Source organism: Ornithorhynchus anatinus, chromosome 2 (genome assembly GCF_004115215.2).
Source record: "Ornithorhynchus anatinus isolate Pmale09 chromosome 2, mOrnAna1.pri.v4, whole genome shotgun sequence".
Classification (NCBI taxonomy): domain Eukaryota; kingdom Metazoa; phylum Chordata; class Mammalia; order Monotremata; family Ornithorhynchidae; genus Ornithorhynchus; species Ornithorhynchus anatinus.
This window is the reverse complement of record NC_041729.1, coordinates 55,967,969-55,975,362: the sequence shown is the minus strand read 5'-3', so window position 1 is coordinate 55,975,362 and position 7,394 is coordinate 55,967,969. Positions and strand designations below refer to the sequence as shown.

At 54.0% G+C, this 7,394-nt stretch overlaps 1 protein-coding gene across 1 annotated transcript in view; it reads left to right on the top strand.

The window, feature by feature from the left end:
• Positions 1-1,249: 1,249 nt before the first annotated feature.
• Positions 1,250-7,394, top strand: part of ZC3H7A (zinc finger CCCH-type containing 7A) — a 55,974-nt gene continuing 49,829 nt past the window's right edge. The window contains exon 1 of the mRNA XM_029056328.2: positions 1,250-1,364. The gene's annotated coding sequence lies outside the window, so the exon portion shown is untranslated. The remainder of the gene's footprint in view (positions 1,365-7,394) is intronic.

Sequence of the window (7,394 nt, the reverse complement as noted above, 5' to 3'; positions counted from 1 at the left end):
TCCGTCACCGACAAGCACATTCCAAGCGCTTAGTACAGTGCTCTGCACGTAGTGAGCGCTCAAATACTATTGAATGAATGATGACGAGTATCAGACTGTGAGCCCGTCACTGGGCAGGGATCGTCTCTATCTGTTGCCTAATTAATAATGTTGGTATTTGTTAAGCGCTTACTATGTGCCGAGCACTGTTCTAAGCGCTGGGGTAGACACAGGGGAATCAGGTCGTCCCACGTGGGGCTCACAGTCTTAATCTCCATTTGACAGATGAGGGAACTGAGACACGGAGAAGTTGTGACTTGTCCAATAATTGTCCATTGCAAGCGCTTAGTCCAGTCCCTGCACATAGTAAGCGCTCAATAAATACTATTGAATGAATGATGATGAATAATAGCCTGTAAGCCCGTCACTGGGCAGAGATTGTCTCTCTCTGTTGCCGAATTGTCCAAGCGCTTAGTACAGTGCCCTGCACATAGTGAGCGCTCAATAAATACTATTGAATGATGATGGATATTAGACTGTGAGCCCGTCATCGGGCAGAGATTGTCTCTGTTGCCGAATTGTCCATTGCAAGCGCTTAGTCCAGTGCCCTGCACATAGTAAGCGCTCAATAAATACTATTGAATGAACGACGATGAATAATAGACTGTGAGCCCGTCATTGGGCAGGGATCGTCTCTATCTGTTGCCGAATTGTCCATTCCAAGCGCTCAGTACGGTGCCCTGCACATTTCTACCACTTGTCAGCTGCGTGACGGTGAGCAAGTCACTTCACTTCCCTGTGCCTCAGTGACCTCATCTGTAAAATGGGGATTACGATTGTGAGCCTCACGTGGGGCGACCTGATGACCCTGTATCTCCCCCAGCGTTTAGAACAGGGCTCTGCCCGTAGTAGGCGCTTAACAAATACCAACATTAATAGTAAGCGCTCAAGAAATACTACTGAAGGATTATTGGGCGCCCGCGCGGAGGGCGGGGCCGGTGACGTCAGGGGAGTCCCGGCCAATGGCGGGGCTTCTGGGGCGGAGCGTCGGCGGCGACGCCGCCCGGGCTCAAAATGGCCGCCACCGCCTCTCTCCGGGCGCTGACGTCATGGCGCGCACGCGCGGGAGGGGAGGGCTCGTCCCAGCCAATGGGAGCGCTCCGGTGGGCGCGGGCGGCCTCGTCTCCGCCAATGAGGGCGCTCCGGGGCGGCGTGCGGCCTCCCTCCGCCAGGGGGCGCCGTGCCGGGAGGGCGGGCGGGCGGCGGGGAGGCAGAGTCGCCGCCGTCGCGGAGGGAGCCAGAGCAGGGTCGGGGAGGCCGCTTTGCCGTTGGCCTTTTCTTTTATCCTTCTCCCGCGTCCGGACCGGCGGGCCTGGCCCCAGCAGGTACCTGTCGCCGCGGGGGACGGGGCGGGGGAGGGGCGGGTCGCGGCCGCGAGCGGGCGCCGCCTCGGCCGCGCGCACCCTGTCCCCCTCCCCCCCACCAGCCGCCCCCCTCCCGCGGCCCGGCTGTTCTCGCGAGACCCGAGGAGCGCCTTCCCCTCCCCCCCCGCCCCCCCCCCGAGGAGCGCGCGCGCGCCGACCGGAAGTGCCCCCGCTCGGGGACCAGGAGGGAGGAGGCGCCCAAAATGGCCCCCACAATCCCCCCCCCCCCCCGCTTTCCCCCTTCGCCTCAGTCGTCCAACCCTATTTAAGCATTCATTCATTCACTCAGTCTCATTTAGTGAGTGTTTACCATGTGCGGAGCGCCTGGGAGAGTCCAGTTGGGTCACAGAGAGACACACGGTTCCCAGCCCCAAAGGGGCTCCCAGGGTAGAAGGGGGGAGGCAGGCAGCCCTGCCCTCCATGGCCCAAGCATTCATTCATTCATTCATTCACTCAGTCGTATTTAGTGAGCGCTTACCCTGTGCTGAGCACTGTGCTGAACGCATGGGAAGTCCAACTGGGCCCCAGAGACAGTTCCCAGCCCATAACGGACTCCCAGTGTAGAAGGGGGAAGGCAGACGGCACTGCCCTCCATGGCCCAAGCGTTCATTCGTTCACTCAGTCGTATTTAGTGAGCGTTTACCCTGTGCTGAGCACTGTGCTGAACGCATGGGAAGTCCAACTGGGCCCCAGAGACAGTTCCCAGCCCATAACGGACTCCCAGTGTAGAAGGGGGAAAGCAGACGGCACTGCCCTCCATGGCCCAAGCATTCATTCGTTCACTCAGTCGTATTTAGTGAGCGCTTACCCTGTGCTGAGCACTGTGCTGAACGCATGAGAAGTCCAACTGGGCCCCAGAGAGACAATTCCCAGCCCGTAACGGGGTCCCAGTCTAGAAGGGGGAGGCAGACGGCACTGCCATCCATGGCCCAAGCATTCATTCATTCAACCCTATTTAGTGAGCGCTCACCGTGTGCTGAGCACCGGACTAAGCGCTTGGGAGAGTCCAGTTGGGCCACAGAGAGAGACGATTGCCAGCCCGTAACGGGCTCCCAGTGTAGAAGGGGGAGGCAGACGGCACTGCCGTCCATGGGCCAAGCATTCATTCATTCAGTCGTATTTATTCAGCGCTTACCGTGTGCTGAGCACTGGACTGAGCGCTTGGGGGAGTCCAGTTGGGCCACAGAGAGACACAGTTCCCAGCCCACAACGGGCTCCCAGTCTAGAAAGGGGAGGCAGACAGCACTGCCGTCCGTGGGCCGAGCGTTCATTCATTCATTCAGTCGTATTTAGTGCTTGCCGTGTGCTGAGCGCTGTGCTGAGCGTTTGGGAAGGCCAGTTGGGCCACAGAGAGCGACCATCCCTGCCCAACAACGGGCTCCCAGTGGAGAAGGGGGAGGCAGATGGCACTGCCCTCCATGAGCCAAGCATTCAATCACTCAGTCGTATTTAGTGAGCGCTTACCGTGTGCAGAGCACTGGACTAAGCGCTTGGATAGTTCAAATCGGCCACAGATAGAGACAGTCCCTGCCCAACAACGGGCTCCCGGTCTAGAAGTGGGGGAGACAGACGACAAAACAAGTAGGCAGGCATCAGTACCGTCAAAATAGATTAATAGAATTACAGATATATACACATTAATAAAACAGAGTAATAGATACGTACATATATACGGAAGTGCGAGCCTAGTACTGGACGAAGCGCTCGGGAGACGACGGAGTGGCGAGAAACAGGCCCGTTCCCTCAGCGGCCGTATTCATCGGGGGCTTAGTGGAGAGGGGCCGGGCTGACACATTTAGTCATTGTCGTATTGATTGAGCGCTTACTGTGTGCGGAGCACTGTACTAAGCGCTTGGAAAGTGCAGTTTGGCAACAGATGAAGTCTCAAGCAGCGTGGCTTAGTGGAAAGAGCCGGGACTTAGGCGTCAGGGGCCGTGGGTTCTCTGCCTCTCGTCAGCCTCTGCCGCTTCTCAGCTGTGTGACAGTGCCGGCCTCAGTCTACTTGTTTGCTGTGTGACTTTGGACAAGTCACTTCTCTGCTCTGAGCCTCGGTGACCTCATCCGTGAAATGGAGATTGAGATTGCGAGTCCCTTGTGGGACAACCTGATTATCTCGTATCTGCCCCAACCCTTAGAAGGGTGCTTAACCAATGATAACCACTATTATTAGTATTATTATTCCCATTTTACAGATGGGGGAACTGAGGCACAGGGCGGTTAAGTGGCTTGCCCAAGGTCACACAGCACACAAGTGGTGGAGCCGGGATTAGAACCCACGTCTTCTGACTCCCAAGCCCGTGGTCTTTCCGCTAAGCCCCGCAGCTTCTCTCTTGTTAAGCGCTTACTGTGTGGCAGGCACTGTATTAAGCGCTGGAGTGAATACAGGCAACTGGGTCGGACACAGTCCTTGTCCTGCCGGGGGCGGGGGGGGCTCACGGTCTCAATCCCCATTTTACAGATGAGGAAACTGAGGTCCAGAGAACTGAAGTGACTGGCCGGTGACTGAAGTGAAGTGTCATATAGCGGAATAGTAGCGGAGCCGGGATTAGAACCCATAACCTTCTGCCTCCCAGGCCCCTGCTCTATCCACTATGCTATGCTGCTTCCCTAGACTTTGAGCTTGTTTTGGACAGGGAATGTCACTCTTTGTTGTTGCATTGTCCTCTCCCAAACGCTTAGTACAGTGCTCTGTACCTAGTAAGTGTTTAATAAATACGATTGAATGAATGAGTTAATCCCGGCTCTGCCGCTTACCCGCTGTGTGGTTTGGGTAAGTCACTTAACTTCTCTGTGCCTCAGTTCCCTCATCTGCCAAATGGGGATTCAGTACCTGTTTTCCCTCCTACTCAAGCGCAGCCCCTTGTGAGACCCGATTATATCGTATCTGCCCCGGCGCGGAGCGCAGCGCTTGGCGTATAGTAAGTGGTTAACAGGTGACCGCGGTTGTGTATGCGCAGTGTCGTCCGGTCAACGTTATCTTTCGTGACGGTTTGGCAAGGCGCCCCTGGGGTTTCCACCTTTCTAAATAGGGAGGAGTGAAGTAGACCTGGCCACCGATGGGGATTCAGTCTAAATGTTCCTTGGAGACCCCCCCACCCCAAGGAGAATGACCAAATTGTAAACGATCTTTCCCGTTTTATGTGCGGAATTTCTCTGTGGGAAGTGCAGAAAGAGAGAATACTGTTGCTTCAAGTTGGAGACCACCTCTTGGTCCGTAATGCTGCAGCCGAGGGACAGAGGTCGTCAACCGGAGAGCGTTTAATAGCTTAAAAGAAGCTAGACTGTTTAATGGAAGCAGCGTGGCGGAGCGAGGAGAGCCGCTCCTGGCTCCGCCGTTTGCTGGTGACGTTGGGCAATTCACTTCACTTCTCTGTGCCACAGTTACCTCACCTGTAAAATGTAAAATTAAGATTGAGAGCCCCAATGTGGAACGAGGGACTGGGACCATCCTGCATGGCTTGTATCCTCCCCAGCTCCTAGAACAGTACCTGGCCGATCGTAAGCGCGTGACATGTCACAGTCATTACTGTTATCATTAGCTTATTATCCAACTTGTGGATTATTTAGGAACCCCGCTTTTCCAAATACTTGTCACCCCCCAACTTGAACAGTGAGCTCATTGTGGGAAAGAGACTGTGTCTGACCTGAACGTCTTGTCTCCCCTCCAGTGCCCGTAATAAGCACTTAGGAAATACCACTATTATCATTATTTGTTCTAGTTGGGAAGCCCCGTAGAACAGGGGTAAGAGGGAAAACCCAGCTCTGCCCACAGTAAACGCTCAGTAAATACGATTGAGTGAATGAATGAAAACCCAACCTCTCTTCTTTAGCGTTTATTAGTGATTCTAGGAAATGATTCTATAGGGGAAGGATGTAAAAAGTGACGACTGAGATGAGGATTTCATTTATGCCGTGGAAGTCAATTAGTTGCTTATCTGCAGCTGGGTCAGCCGCTTTTTTCGGTCCAGGAGAGTCATCCAGAATTACTCCACACTGCTCGGGGCACAGTGTGATGTCATTAGGTCACGCCACACCCCAAGGCCACTGGTGCTTCATAGCAGTCCAGCGTGGCACATAGTAAGCACTTAACAAATACTATAAAAAGACGGTAGCTCTGTCTCGTCATCTCACTTCCCTCCGCTGCCTGGCTTGAGCCCCATCCAGGAAGGTGAGCAAAAAGGACAGGGGAACTGCGTCATCAGCGTCGTCATCACAATGATGGTATTAAGTGCTTCCTGTGTGCCAAGCACTGATCTAAGAGCTGGGGTAGATCAGGTTGGCCCCCGTGGGGCTCACGGTCTTAATCCCCCTTTTACAGTTGAGGTAACCGAGGCCCAGAGAATTGAAGTGACGTGCCCCAAGTCACCCAGCTGATAAGTGGCGGAGGCGGGATTAGAGTCCACGTCCTCCGACTCCCAAGCCCGGGCTCTTGCCACAAAGCCGCGCTACCTCTGTCTGCTGCCCCTACCTCTGTTCCCGCCTGCGGGAATGTTTGAGGGGGTGCTCGGTTCCTTTCCCCTCTTCCTGGCACTCTGTGCCCCCGTAGTGCACAACGGAACAGGTTTCGTGGGTGGGAAGGGGAAAGGTGGGAGAGGGTAAGCGGGGAGACGAAAGGAGGCACCCTGCTCGTCGCGCCGTCCTGCTGATGAGCATCAGGCGTCGGCAGCACGGCTCCCTCTGCGGCCACAGCTCAAGGAGGGCGGGGGGTCGTGGCCGGCCTGCCGAGGGACGACTTCGTCCTCAACCGTCACCGGTGGAGCTCTTCAGCAGAAGCAGGGGGAATAAGAGCTGCTGCCAGAGACTTCGGACCACCCACCTACCCGCTAGGTCCCCCCCCCCCCCCCGAGGCAAGGCCCCCCCGAAGGCCCCGGTCGGCCGCTGTGCCTTGAAGCGGGGGCCGAGGTTTGCCCAGCCACATTGGGTTGCCAAGAAGAGCCGCGTCTGGCTCGCGAACCGTAGGTCGTGCCTGCCTCTGGTCTAGAGGAAAGGGATCAGCAGGTAAATGAATAAGGCACCTAAAAACCTGTATTCCAAAACAGTTTATGTTTAGAGAAGAACTTTGAGGGATTTTTTTCCCCACTCCTGGTACTTTTGAGTTTTATAAAGCCATAATATTTTCAGATGAGATTGAAAACCAGGAAAGGTGCTGGGTGTAGGAAGACCAGGCAGTAAGATTTTTATAATAATAAAAATAATAATGATTGTGGTGTTTATTAAATGCTTACTATGTGCGAGGCACTGTACTAAGCAAATTGGGTTGGACACAGTCCCTGTCCCTCGTGGGGCTCACAATTCCAATCCCCATTTGTAGGCGAGGTAACTGAGGCACAGAGAGGCGAAGTGACTTGCCCAAGATCACACGGCAGATAAGTGGCGGAGCCGGGATTTGAACCCAAGACCTCTGACTCCCAAGCCCATACTCTTTCCACTACACTATGCTGCTGCTTTGGTGAATCTTAGGTAGACGAGTGGTTTTTGCCTGAAAGCAAAATAGGAGTTGATATAGAGAGGCAGTATTGCCTAGTCGAGGAAAAGCACCAGTCCGGGAGTCAGAGGATCTGGGTTCTAACCCCAGCTCTGCCACTGTGACTTTGGACAAGTCACTTCTCTCCTCAGTTTAAATACCTGTTCTCCCTCTTATTTAGATTGCGCGCTCCGAGAGAAACAGGAACTGTGTCTGACCTGATTGTCGTGTCTCTTCCCCAGTGTTTAACACATAGTAAACACTTAACAAATACCACCAAATAATAATAATAATAGTGTAATATGTGTCTTCCAACTCTGTTGTATTATAATTATAATAATAATAATGATGGTATTTGTTATAAGCTGTTAAGTGCTTAATATGTGCCAAGTACTGTTCTAAGCACTGGGGTAGTTAAAAGGTAAACATTTTGTCCCACGTGGGGCTCACAGTCTTAATCCCCATTTTACAGATGAGGGAACTGAGGCACAGAGAAGTGAAGTGACTTGCCCAAGTTCACACAGTAG